Here is a 14,418-nt window from a genome sequence, read left to right as displayed (position 1 = left end):
ATGCAGCCATAAAAAAATGATGAGTTCGTGTCCTTTGTAGGGACATGGATGAAACTGGAAAACATCATTCTCAGTAAACTATCGCAAGGACAAAAAACCAAACACCGCATGTTCTCACTCATAGGTGGGAATTGAACAATGAGAACTCACGGACACAGGAAGGGGAACATCACATTCCGGGTACTGTTGTGGGTTGGGGGGTGGGGGGGGGCGGGGATAGCATTAGGAGATATACCTAATGCTAAATGACGAGCTAATGGGTGCAGGAAATCAACATGGCACATGGATACATATGTAACAAACCTACACATTGTGCACATGTACCCTAAAACCTAAAGTATAATTAAAAAAAATAAATTAAAAAAAATACCTTTGCAGAGAAAGTACTCTTAATTTGAAATTGATAAATTTGATTATAACTAAGTCTTGAATATTTGTATTAATGAAAGAACGCTAATGGAGGTACTTGTAAAGAGTGACTAGCAAGCAGAAATTAACGTATTTTTATGCACACATGCATTGCATAATTATTTTTCAGTTTACCTTCCCCAATTATGTATTAGTTGTCATAATTACATTTTCATCTTTTTTTGATTGGACAAGGCACTTTTTAATTGTACGTATTGACAGTAGGATTGACCTGAAATTAAAATGAGTATTATTTTGCACAGTCGACAAAGTAGACAATTCACATGATTAAGAGAGCTGTGTGTCAGAGAGAAAAATCAACCAATATTTTCTATACTAATATATTGACTATATTTAATAATAAATTGGCAGATAAAAGGAAAACAAAAGAACTCACTGTGTGTAGATATAAATCAGTTGAAACAACAATAAATATATTCTTCATTCTTGTAGCTATTCATTTTATCTTTTTTACTTTTAATTTCTTTTTAAATTTCAGCTTGCATCATTATTTGCAGTGTGTATTGTCGGGTACATTGATATATGTAAATTACGGAAGATCATTTATACACACATGGTAATAATTTTTTATTGTTCTTTTCCATTTAGTTTGCCCTTAAACTCCCGATTAATATTTGATTTGTTCATGGTTGAAACTAGTTGTAACAATTTCATAACTAAAACAAATGTTGTTCAAACATTGCGATATAATCAACAGACCTTGTTTTGATAGACCACTCACAAAAATTTAATTTGGGTCATATTATCTGATTGAAGTTGTGCCCAACTTATGCATTATCAGTAAAAGAAATAATTTATGAAACAGAAACATGGGACTGATATATTTTCCAGGAGCCGTCTGTTAAAATGAAGTAGAAGGGCCTGACATAGTAGCTTATGCCTGTAATCCCAACACTTTTGAGAGGCCAAGGTGGGGTTCATTTGAGGCCGGAAGTTTGAAACCAGCCTGGGCAACAGAGCCAGACCTCATCTCTACAAAAATAAAATAAAATTAGCCTAGCATGGTGATGCATGCCTGTAGAACTAGCTATTTAGGAAGCTGATGTGGGAGGATCGCATTAGCCCGGGAGGTTGAGACTGCAGTGAGCTATGATCATGCCACTGCACTCCAGACTGGGCAACAGAGCAACACCATGTCTACAAAAAAGAAAAAACGTTCATTTACTGAGTGTCAACTATTCAGGCATGTGGAATACACCAGCATTCATATTACTACATTCTAACAGAGTGGGGGAAGGAGGGAAGACAGAAGATAAATAATAAACATAGCAAATGGGTAAATTTTGTGGGGAGTTAGAAGGTGATAAGGATTTTAGGCCAGGCATGGTGGCCTGGGGAGGCTGAGGCAAGAGGACATTTGAGCCCAGGAGTTTAAGACCAGCCTGGGTGAGACCCCATCTCTATAAAAAAATACGAGAAAAGATTTTAGAAGAAAGAAAAGGTCAGGGTAAGGCAGATCAGGAGCACCAAGATCAGGGGGTAGGAGATGGAAAAATCAAATGAGGTGGTTAGGGCAGGTCTTCTTGAAAAGGGGGAGTAGAACAAAGATTGGAAGAGGGAGAAGGAGTTAGCCAAGTAGATATCAAAGAAACTGATCCCTAGGTTGGTGGAAGAGCTAGAACAAAGACCCTAAAGCCGATTGGTTGATGTTCCTGAATGGTTGTCCTTTAAAAACAAACATTTGTCTTCTCTCTCATTAGTTTTTATAATTTTGATGTTTTCTTTTCCTGATAATTTTACAGCTGTCATAATATCCCATTTTCATTTTCTTAATAATTTATACATATAAAAGAACATTTATAATGTGCAAGGAAGTTATAAACATCGTCATAAAATAAACAAGCGGGAGCCTACTCTCCAAGTGGAAAATAGAACCTTATCGTTACTTTTAAGTCCTGTATGCCCTGTACTCATCCCCTCACTGCTCCTAGAGGTAACCACTACTCTGACTTTTTGAATCGTAATTAATTTGCTTTTCTTTATAACTTTACCATATGTGGATTACTAAATAGTATACATTTTTATTATTAAATGTTCACATTCTTTGTAAGGTTTATACAAATGGCATTTTATAAGTACTTTTTTTCACTCATCACTCAGATTTCTGCTTCTTATATGTAACTAGAATTCAAATATTTTCACTGCTTTATATTTTTCATCATATAAATAAAGCATAATTCATTTATTCATTTTCTTGTTGAAGGACATTTAGGTTCTCTCCTCTCCCCCCAACTTCTTTAGTTATAAATAATGCTGTACATTCTTCACATATCTCCTAGGGCACCTATGTTGAGAGTTTCTCTAGGGTGTTTACATAATAGTAAACTTGTTGGGTGGTAAATTATGTACATGTTCAACTTTATAAATACCAAATTGTTTTTCTAAAATGATTGGACTACTTCCAACAGCAATATCTAGCAGCTTATGTTATTCTACATTCTTTTTTATTTTATTAATCTGGTTCGTGTAAAATGGTATCTTGTAACCTTAATTTGCATTTTCTCTGATTCATAATGAAGCTGAGCATCTTTTGGTTTGTTTATACGCTCTTCATGTTTCCACTGTTGTAATTCCTATTCAAATCTTTTACCAGTTTGTCTTGTGTCCAAAAGAAAATGACATCTATTTTAGTCAATGCAGTGTAATCCATTATTTTTGTTATTTATGTTGATGCTCAAATTGTTCCACAGTTGTCCAACTATTCAAGCTGACTTCTCTTTCCTTTTAACATGTCCTCATCATTTTTTGAGCACTTTTAAAAAGAAATTAATAAATGTTAAGTTTCATGAAATGCTTTCCTACATCTGTTTACATGATTCTGTGTATTTCCCCCTCTTTAATCTGTTACTATAATGAATTAACATTATTTAATTTCTAGCATTAAATAAACTTGCTTTTCTGGGCTAAACACAATTTTTGCATGTCGCTGGATTCACTTTGCTTTCATTTTGATGGGATTTTTACATCCTTGTTCATGAATGAGTTAGACAGTAATTATGTATTTTTTAGACGTGGCTTATTTTTTCCCAAACTATTTAAAATAGTTTTTTATTTTATAGTATAAATCAGATTAAATATTAAGCCTTCAGAGTTGGCTGGTCACATAGGCAACTATGGCTGAGGGTCTTGACTCAAAGTTATAGTTATAAAATTACACAGCGTAGTTTGTAGTAAAACCTACCTTGGGTAAATGATACATACTTCATTATATGACTTACTATTTTCTGTCTTCCATTATCGTTTTATAAATTCCTAAATTCTTATAAAAAGAAAATATATATAGAATTATTCCCCAAAAATTATTTTTCCATTTTTTATTGTGGTAAAATACATGTAACTTAAAATTTACCACCTTAAGCATTTTTAATTATACAGTTCAGTGATATTAAGTACATTCACATTGTTTTACAACCATCACCACCATCTATTTCCAGAACATTTTTCATCTTGCAAAACTGAAACTCTATACCCATTAAAGTCCTTATTCTTCCATCTTCCTAGCCCCTGGAAACCACCATTCTACTTTCTGTCTTTGTGATTTTGACGACTTTATATATGTCATGTAAGTGAAATCATACAGTATTTGTCTTTTTGTGACTGGCCTATTTCAATTAGCCTACTGTCCCCAAGTTTCTTCTATGTTGAAGCATGTCAGAATTTCCTTCCTTTTAAAGCTAAATAATAGTACATTGTGTGTACACACACACACACACACACACACACACACGATTTTGCTTATCCATTCGATCTGTCCATGGATACTTGGATTCCATTGTGTGTACACACACATACACACACACACTAGATTTTGCTTATCCATTTAGTCTGTCCATGGATACTTGGATTCCATTGTGTGTACACACACACACACACACACACACACGATTTTGCTTATCTATTCAGTCTGTCCATGGATACTTGGGTTACTTCAATGTTTCAGCTATAGTAAATAATGCTGCTATGAACAAATATTTTTTGAGATCTTGCTTTCAATTATTTTGAGTATGTACCCAGAAGTGGAATTGCTGGATTGATCATATGGTAAATCTATTTTTTAAGGAACTGCCAAACTTTTCCATAGAAGCTGTACATTTTACATTCCTGTAAACAGTGCACGAGGTTCTATTTTCTCCATGTAATCACCAACATTTATTTTCTGCCCTTGTGATGGTAGCCATCTTAATAGGTATAAGGTGATATCTCACTGTGGTTTTCGTTTCTTAATTAAAAATCTTTATTTTTCAGAGAAGTTTTAGATTTATAGCAATTTTTTTTTTTTTTTTAGATGGATCTTGCTCTGTCACCCAGGCTGGAGTGCAGTGGCACGATCTCAGCTCACTGCAACCTCCACCTCCCGGGTTCAAGCGATTCTCCTGCCTCAGCCTTCCGAGTAGCTGGGATTAGAGGCACGTGCCACCACACTCAGCTAATTTTTGTATTTTTAATAGAGATGGGGTTTCACCATGTTGGCCAGGCTGGTCTTGAACTCCTGACCTCATGTGATCTGCCCACCTCGGCCTCCCAAAGTGCTGGGATTACAGGCATGAGCCACCGCACCCAGCCAGCTTTATAGCAAAATTAAGCAGAAAGTACAGAGTTCCCATATACCCCCTGCCCCCAACCATGCACAACCTACCCCTCTATTGACATCCCACACCAGAGTGGTACATTTGTTACAATTGATAAACCTACATCACACATCAGAATCACCCAAAGTCCGTAGTTTACGTTAGGCCTCACTTTTCTGTGGGTGGTTGTTGTGTTTTGTTTTGTTTTTTGAGACAGGGTCTTGCTCTGTTGCCCAGGCTGGAGTTCAGTGGTGCAAACATGGCTCACCACAGCCTCGACCTCCTGAGCTCAAGGGATCCTTCTGCCTTGGCCTCCCGAAGTGCTAGGATTGCAGATGTGAGCCACCACAGTCGGCCTGGATTTTGACAAATGTATAATGACATGTGTCAACCATGTAGTATCTTGTAGAACGGTTTCACAGCCATAAAGTTCCTCTGTGCTCCACCTATTCATCCCTCCTTCCCCCTAACCCATGGCAACCACTGATCTTTTTACTGTTTCCATAGTTTTGCCTTTTGTGTAGTGTCATGTGTTTGGAACCATACAGTAGGTAGCCTTTTCATATTGGCTTCTTTCACTTAGTAAAAAGCAAATAAGTTTCCTCCAAGTCTTTTCATGGCTTGATAGCTCATTTCAATCTTGATTATTATTAACATATGGATGTACCACTGTTTATTTATTCACCTATTGAAGAACTTGTTGGTTAACTCCAAGTTTGGGCAATTATGAATAAAGCTGCTGTAAACATCTGTATGCAGGTTTTCACATGGATGTTTCAGTTCATTTGAGTAAATACCAAGGAAAGTGATATTTGGATGGTATGGTGAGAGTATGCTTAGTTTTTAGGAAATTGCCAAACTGTCTTCCAAAGTGGCCATACCATTTTGCATTACCACCAGCAATAAATGAGAGTTCCTGCTGCTCCACATCCTTGTCAGCATTTGGTGGTGTCATGGTGGATTTTGGCCATTTTAATAGATGTGTAATGGTATCTTATTGTTTTAATTTGGTTGAACATCTTTTAATATGCTTTTTTTTGCCATCTGTGTATCTTTTTTGATGAAGTGTCTATTCAGATCTTTTGCTTATTTTTCCTTGGGTTGTTCATTTTCTTATCGTCGAGTTTTAAGAATTCTTTGTATATTTTTGGTAGCAGTCCCTTATCAGATGTGTCTTTTGCAGATATCTTCTCTCAATCATTGTCCTGTCTTTCACAGAGCAGAAGTTTTTAATTTTAATGAAGTTCAGCTTATCAGTTGTTTCTTTGATAAATTGTATCTTTGTTCTTTTATCTAAGAAGTCATCACCATACCTAAGGTCATCTAGGTTTCCTCCAATGTTATCTTCTAGGAGCTTTATAGTTTTGCAGTGTGCATTTAGATCTGTTGTCTGTTTTGAGTTAATTTTCATGAAGGGTGTAAAGTGTATGTCTAGATTTATTTTTTTGTATGTGGATCTCTAGTTGTTCCAGCACCGTTTGTTGAAAGGACTATTTTTGCTCCACTGTATTGCCTTTGCTCCTTTGTCAAATATCAGTTGACTATATATGTGAGTCTATTTCTGGGGTCTATATTTTGTTCCTTTGATCTGTTCGTGTCTTCTTTCACAAATACCACACTGTCTTGATTACAGTAACTTTGTAGTAAGTCTTGAAGTAGGGTAGTGTCAGTCCTCTGACTTTGCTCTTCAGTATTGAGTTGGCTCTGTACTGGGTTGTTTATATCTCCGTATAAACTTCAGAATCACTTTATTGATAATTTGCTAGGCTCATGATTGGGATTGTGCTGAATCTGTAGATCAAGTTGGGAAGAACTGGCATCTTGACAATATGGAATCTTCCTGTACATGGAATAACTTTATGTATTTATAAAGTTCTTTGATTACTTTCATTGAAGTTTTGTAGTTTTGCTCAGATAGATTTTTTACATAGTGAAATTTGTATCTAAGTGCCTCGTTCCAGGAAATCAGGAATGCGTTGATATTAGAAATTCTATTAATATGATTTATCACATTGAGAAGTTTAAAAAAATCCATAATAGGCTGGGCGCGGTGGCTCACGCCTGTAATCCCAGCACTTTGGGAGGCCCAGGCGGGTGGATCACGAGGTCAGGAGATTGAGACCATCCTGGCTAACACGGTGAAACCCTGTCTCTACTAGAAATACAAAAAATTAGCCGGGTGTGGTGGTGGGCAGCTGTAGTCCCAGCTAGTTGGGAGGCTGAGGCAGGAGAATGGCGTGAACCTGGGAGGCGGAGCTTGCAGTGAGCCAAGATCGCGCCACTGCACTCCAGCCTGGGCAACAGAGCGAGACTCTGTCTCAAAAAAAAAAAAAAAATCCACAATATAATAATACCTTTGATACTGTAAAGGTATTTGATAAAAGCCAACATCTATTTTTGGTGTTTAAGACCATAATCAAGTAAAAATAGATGGATATTTCATTGAAATTTAAGATACCCACACCTCAAAACAAAAACTAGTACCACATAAAATGATGAAGCAATAGAATAATTTCCTATTTCCATTAATGCCAGAAGCATGATAAATATGCCTACTGCCTCTCTTATTAACATTGTTGCAGAAATGTCAGCTAATACAATTGACTAAAAAATAATTCAAAGGAAGATGTAAAAATATCATTGTAGTTGATATCGTTTTGAATACTTGAGAAATCCAAATAAACTACTACTAGAAACAATGAAATCATATTCACTGATGCATATTTAATATAATTTTTCTATATGCAAACAATCAAAATATGAAGATTCTTGATACAACAACAGCAAAAATAATATGCTTTAGAATAAACTCAAGAAAATATGCAGGATCTATATAAAGAAAACTGTACTTGCTAATGCATGTAAAAGAAGATTTAAAGAAATGGAAGGAACATGTATTGCTTTGGGATCTAAAGATTCAATGTTGAACAGATATAACTATAAATAACATACATTATTGAATAAAGTAGTTTTAATAAAAATTTTAGTTTTTGAAACAAGCTGATTCTGAAATTCACATTGAAATTGATATATATGGATCAAAAATAAATCTTCTGGAAGAAAATATGGATTATTTTATTTTTAGTGCCTTTTTAAATGACAGATAAATCCAGAGACCTAAAGGAAATGAAAGATACATTTGCTAACATAAATATTTAGAAAATAATCATAATACAAAAAATACCACAAAGGTCAAAAATGAACTGAGAAAAATATTTACAATATGTTTACTTGATAAGGAGCTATATTCTATATATATATATATGTGTGTATATATATATATGTGTGTGTGTGTATATATGTGTGTGTGTGTGTATATATATATATGTACTTTAAGCTCTGGGATACATGTGCAGCAAGTGGAGGTTCGTTACATAGGTATACACGTGCCATGGTGGTTTGCTGCACCCATCAACCTGTCATCTACTTTAGGTATTTCTCCTAATGCTATTCCTCCCCTAGCCCCCCACCCCCAACAGGCACCAGAATGTGATGTTCCCCTCCCTGTGTCCATGTGTTCTCATTGTTCAAATGACACTTATGAGTGAGGACATGCGGTGTTTGGTTTTCTGTTCCTGTGTTAGTTTGCTGAGAATGATGGTTTCCAGCTTCATCCATGTCCCTGCAAAGGACATGAACTCATCCTTTTTTTATAGCTGCATAGTATTCCATGGTGTATATGTGCCACATTTTCTTTATCCAGTCTATCATTGATGGGCATTTGGGTTTGTTCCAAGTCTTTGCTATTGTGAATAGTGCTGCAATAAATGTATGTGTGCATGTATCTTTATAGTAGAATGATTTATAATCCTTTGAGTATATACCCAGCAATGGGATTGCTGGGTCAAATGGTATTACTGGTTCCAGATCCTTGAGGAATCGTCACACTATCTTCCACAATAGTTGAACTAATTTACACTGTCACCAACAGTGTAAAAGTGTTCCTATTTCTCCACATCCTCTCCAGCATCTGTTGTTTCCTGACTTTTTAATGATCACCATTCTAACTGGTGTGAGATGGTATCTCATTGTGGTTTTGATTTGCATTTCTCTAATGACCAGTGATAATGAACTTTTTTTTTTATATGTTTGTTGGCCACATAAATGTCTTCTTTTGAGAAGTGTCTGTTCATATCCTTCGCCCACTTTTTGATGGAGTTGTTTGTTTTTTTCTTGTAAATTTGTTTAAGTCTCTTGTAGATTCTGGATATTGGGGCTATGGTCTGTAATATATGAAGAGAGCTGTTAAGGAAAATAATGAAAGCCCAATAGACAGATGGGCAGTGGGAATAAGCAGTTCACACATACACACAAGACAACATAACCAGCAAATAGAATAAAAGGTGCTGTGTCTCATCTACTATTAAAAGAATGGAAAAGTGAAACAATGAGGTAACATTTTTTCCCCACTGGATTGGCAGATATTTAAAAGAATAATACAGTGTTGCCAGAATATATATCCATAGGAACTCTCCTGCCCAGTTGGTGGGAAAGTGAATTGGCACAATCTTTTTGTAGGCCAATTTGTCAATATTTGTATTGAATTAAAAGATGTGTATATCCTTGATCCATCAGTTTCACTTCTAGTAATTTATTCATAAATGTACTGACATGTACATAAGGTATACACATAAGGATGTCTATCATAGCAGTGTTTTTATTAGGAAGATCCAAACAAAACAAAATAGAAGTGGAAAGCTCTTAAGTGTTTCGCAGTATATGGAGGACTATTTAAATAAATTAGGGTACATCTGTGGAATAGAATACTTTTTCCAGTTCTCAAGCAGAATGTATTAGATTGGCTTGCATGTGTATGGAAAGCTCTCTGAAACATTATGAATAAAAGCAAGAAATAGCATAGCTTGTGGGGTAAGTGTCCGTTTGTGGTTTAACAAAATATATAAACTAGAATTTATACATGTTGTCTGGAAGGATGCACAGGAAACTGTTGATGATGGTTATCTCTGGGAGTTTGAAGTGTGGGATGGAGAATGGGCTGTTTTAATCTTATAGTCCCTTTTGAACAGTTTGAATTCTGTTTACTATGGGCATGTACAATTTTCACAATAAAAAACAAAGGTTTTTTGTTTTATGTGCATTACTTATATTTTTTTCTTGGATTTTTTCCAGATTTCTCTTGCACTTTGTTTTGTTTTGATGTCTGGGAACTCAATGTTATTATTATGCTTCTTCTTTGGTCATTATTTGGGTAAGTATTCCTTACTTATGGCTGTTTTTGAAACTCATGGTTTAACAATTTTTTCTTCACTGGCTTAGGATTCATGAGGATTTTCTGTAGGAACCATCTTAAGTGTCTTACTGAATATTCTAGATGTGATGGTGTTTATTAAGTACTCACTCTTAAAACAGGAAAAAAAACAATGAAAAATTAGTTTCATTTCAGAAAGATTTCTATGCTTTCTTCTCCCTTCCTCCTTTCCATTTTTATCCTACTCCTGCTCCACTTTTTGAACCCCTTTCCTCGAACTGCAATCTTATAACAGCCTCCCCTCTTCATTCCACTGTGATCAGAAGATCAAGGCCTTGATTACTTAGGGTTTTTTTTTTTTTTGGTTTGTTTTGTTTTTTGCCCCTTGTCTACTTATATGGACTTTCAGAAGGCTTTAGTAAGGTGATGATTCAATTTTATATTGCTAAATCACTACCAAGAGCAGCTTTAGATTATGGAGAGAGTATTTTACAGAATTAGAACAAATTGATGGAACGTCATCTAATTCCTTCTGCCACATTTGGCAGGATGACTTTGTTTTTTTTTGTTTGTTTTGTTGTGTTGTTTTTTTTTTTTTAAGACGGAGTTTCGCTCTCATGGCCTACACTGGAGTGCAGTGGCGCAATCTCAGCTCACTCTGCCTCCCAGTTTCAAGCTATTCTCCTGTCTCAGCCTTCCGAGTAGCTGGGATTACAAGCATATGCCACCATGCCCGGCTAATTTTCTATTATTAGTAGAGACGGGGTTTCTCCATGTTGGTCAGGCTGGTCTCGAACTTCCGACCTCAGGTGATCTGCCTACCTCGGCCTCCCAAAGTGCTGGGATTACAGGTGTGAGCCACTGTGCCCGGCTGGCAGGATGACTTTATAAGTCCAAAAGTCTTCTGAAATTTAAATACTGCCTTTTTTTTGGGTGAGTTTCCATTAAAATGTTTGCAAACTTGTTATTCCTTATGTTTAAAGTGCATGTGCTTTAGTTTCCCGATGACTTTAAAAGCGTATTGCACTGTCGTAATTGGAATGTATTCTACTTCTTGAGTAATTAAGTGACTCAGATCATTTGGGGTTTCTTAATTTCTGGAAGCCATTACATTTGAAACCTCCATTTTCATTTATTTTACAAATAATATTTATTTAAAAACCCGGCCGGGCGCGGTGGCTCACGCTTGTAATCCCAGCACTTTGGGAGGCCGAGGCGGGCGGATCACGAGGTCAGGAGATCGAGACCACGGTGAAACCCTGTCTCTACTAAAAATACAAAAAATTAGCCGGGCGTGGTGGCAGGCGCCTGTAGTCCCAGCTACTCGGAGAGGCTGAGGCAGGAGAATGGCGTGAACCCGGGAGGTGGAGCTTGCAGTGAGCCGAGATCGCGCCACTGCACTCCAGCTTGGGTGACAGAGCGAGACTCCGTCTCAAAAAAAAAAAAAAAACAAACAAAAACTAAAAACCCATTTCTCAAAAATATGCCTCTTCCCAGTCTGGGCCACCACCCTTTTCAGGTTGTGCCTTGAGTATATTTAGCTACAGAAATTAACAATTAGCATGATGCTATATTTTCAGCAACAACAACAAGAAAAATCGTAACTTTGGGATTAATAAGTATAGTTCTTCAGTTCTTTGTCAAAGTGACAAAGTACTCAGTTGTATATTTTACATATGTACTTTGTCATGTACTGCTATCACCCAGGATAAAGTACATGAATCTTGGTACTATGGACAGGGAAACCATTGAATCAAATATTACATATAAATAAAATCTAATTTAAGTACATTTTGTAGGAAATTTCTCTTCAGTTCTATATGTCAGGTATGCTGCTAGATGCTTCACACTGAGGTGCGTCTTAGATATGAATTAAGCATATTTATGTATATTCCATATATTTTGGTGTATAAAAAATGATAACAGGGAATACAGCATGTTTGTGCATATTTAACTATAAACACACATTTGCATATATTTATAATTAATCACTTTGAAACCTGAATTGTATCACATTTTGTATTCTCAGGTATTCAGAAACTTCCAAAAAGATTTAATTTGGTTTCAAGTATTTATGTTTTGATCTCTAATCATATTTTTGCCATGTTTGAAGTAGTTTTAGCTCCCCAAGGTTTGGGAGCGTTACTACTGAAAATACTTAAGATTTGACAAGAGAAGTATTTAGTTGATCCATTAACATTTCATTTGTTGTTTACCCTAAGAGTCAGTAATTTTTAGCTAAAGGAAAATCTTATGCCTGTATGACTACTGTCCAAAATTCTGAAAATGTTATATACCTCGTGGCTCAGAGATAAATCAGAAATGTCAAATCAGTCATAGACATTTACATATGGTGATTCCTTTTTCAACTTTAAAAAGTCACGCATTCACTTAATTGACTTTGGATAATAGGGCTATACCTTGAAGTCACTGACTCTAGAAATGAGCATGTGGATGGTATGAGGAAAGTCAACCATGTGCTAAATTTTAGATACTTGAGAATCTTATTATTTAGAAGAATTTTTTGGTACTTGAATTTATGTCTATAAGTGTTAACTGTGTATACTATGTTATTTTTCTCTATTCAGGGTATTCTGGCAATGAAACCACATTTCCTGAAAATAAATGTATCTGAACTTAGTTTATGGGTAAGAATCAATCTATTTTGATGCTTATGTTTTTTCTTCTCTAAAATATATCATTAGTTTTACGTTTTACTTTTAAGAAAATGATCTGTGTAATTCAGGGGATCCAACAGTTTTATAGTATGTTAGTGCTCAATTTTAATGTACCAAATTGCCCTTTTTATGAAACAAGTTAAAGTTAATCCTGGGTATGTAGTTAAAAAATTCCAGTTTTATTTATTACTCATGTTTCATCTGAGACACAGTGCATGTATAAGAAACTGTTAAAGGGAATTTAACTGCAGTGGTCATGTAAATCTTCTATAAAATGTATTAATTTTTATAAGATTGTATGATTATATTTTTATTTTTAGTTACTGTCCCTTGATTTTGAGCAATATGCTTGATTTTAAATTGAGATGCATTTTCTAACGTTTTCTCTTGTAGATAGTAATATGTATTTCATGTATGATTAAAGCATTTATTCTTTTCTTCCTAGCCTATGTCTATGGAATATGAAGCATCAAAGTTATTTTTGTTTTCTTTTTTTAGGTTATTCAAGGATGTTTTTGGTTATTTGGAATTGTCATACTTAAATACTTGACATCTAAAATTTTTGGTATTACAGATGACGTAAGTGCATTTTTTGCTTAAACTTGAAAGACTTGAAAAGAATCGAATAGGCTAAGAATAAATTGAGTTATTCAAGTATCACTATTAAATGAAATTCTAGGATGAAGTCTGTTCACCTATTATTTTATGTATTTAATATAATACGAAGTAAATGTAATTGTATATAGATTTTTGTTCTCCAAAATTAGTTTCTTAAAACAATCTCTTATTTTATTGGTTCTTCTATATCACTAAAATTTTAAAATTTTAAAGCAGGAAAACTCTAGAGATTAAAGATAGAATTTTAAGGTCCATACAGTCATTTTTCTCTAGCTTCTTTGTAACTGGTAACGACACCATCTTCAGAGCCTTAACTGGAGATCGTATTATAGTCTCATTCTTTTTTCTCCCCAGTTTTCAAGTCATTACTTGTAAAAGGCTTTTATAAGCCTTTATAGATAATGTAATCCAAGTTAGTCTTATTTAAAGAAGATTTTTGTTTGTTTTTGGTATTAGGGTAGAAGGGAAGATAAAATGGAGAAGTCTGTCTTATAATTTTAAAGATTATCTCTGTCCATAATTGCTTTGCCTATTTTATTTTGGTGTTTTAATCAGCACATCCTAAGTCAGGAGGCTATCAAAGATTTAATTTTAAAAACCAGCACAAGAACCAACATGGAAAAAATAAACTACTTTTTTTCCTATAATTTATTTTTATTGGTGATTTTCTTCTTTCTGTACTAGATTAATGCTATGTTTTGAAACTGGGTTATGTGAAGTCCTAGGACTTCCCAGGACTCTTGCCTGAGGGCTGTCTACTCCCCCATCTCCTAGCCTCTCTTTTACCCAGGACAGTTTAACCTTAATCTCTTTCATACAGGTTTTCATAAGAACAAGGGTTATTTTTGCTTAAAAGATTGAAAACACATGGACCATTAAATGGGTGGTCTACAATCTGTGGAAAGATTTTTAAAAC

General features: G+C 35.0%; 2 long non-coding RNA genes across 10 annotated transcripts in view; one reads left to right on the top strand and one right to left on the bottom strand.

Moving 5' to 3' along the window:
• Positions 1-14,418, bottom strand: part of LOC116812579 (uncharacterized) — a 123,484-nt gene that overhangs the window by 52,346 nt on the left and 56,720 nt on the right. The window lies entirely within an intron of this gene.
• Positions 881-13,458, top strand: LOC116812580 (uncharacterized). Its single transcript, XR_004370733.2, has 4 exons — positions 881-985; positions 10,128-10,206; positions 12,795-12,854; positions 13,383-13,458. It is a non-coding gene; the product is annotated as an uncharacterized LOC116812580 (long non-coding RNA).

Source organism: Hylobates moloch, unplaced genomic scaffold (genome assembly GCF_009828535.3).
Source record: "Hylobates moloch isolate HMO894 unplaced genomic scaffold, HMol_V3 SCAFFOLD_1, whole genome shotgun sequence".
In the NCBI taxonomy this organism is placed as follows: domain Eukaryota; kingdom Metazoa; phylum Chordata; class Mammalia; order Primates; family Hylobatidae; genus Hylobates; species Hylobates moloch.
The sequence above is the reverse complement of the archived record's forward strand: the minus strand, read 5'-3'. Positions and strand labels throughout refer to the sequence as shown.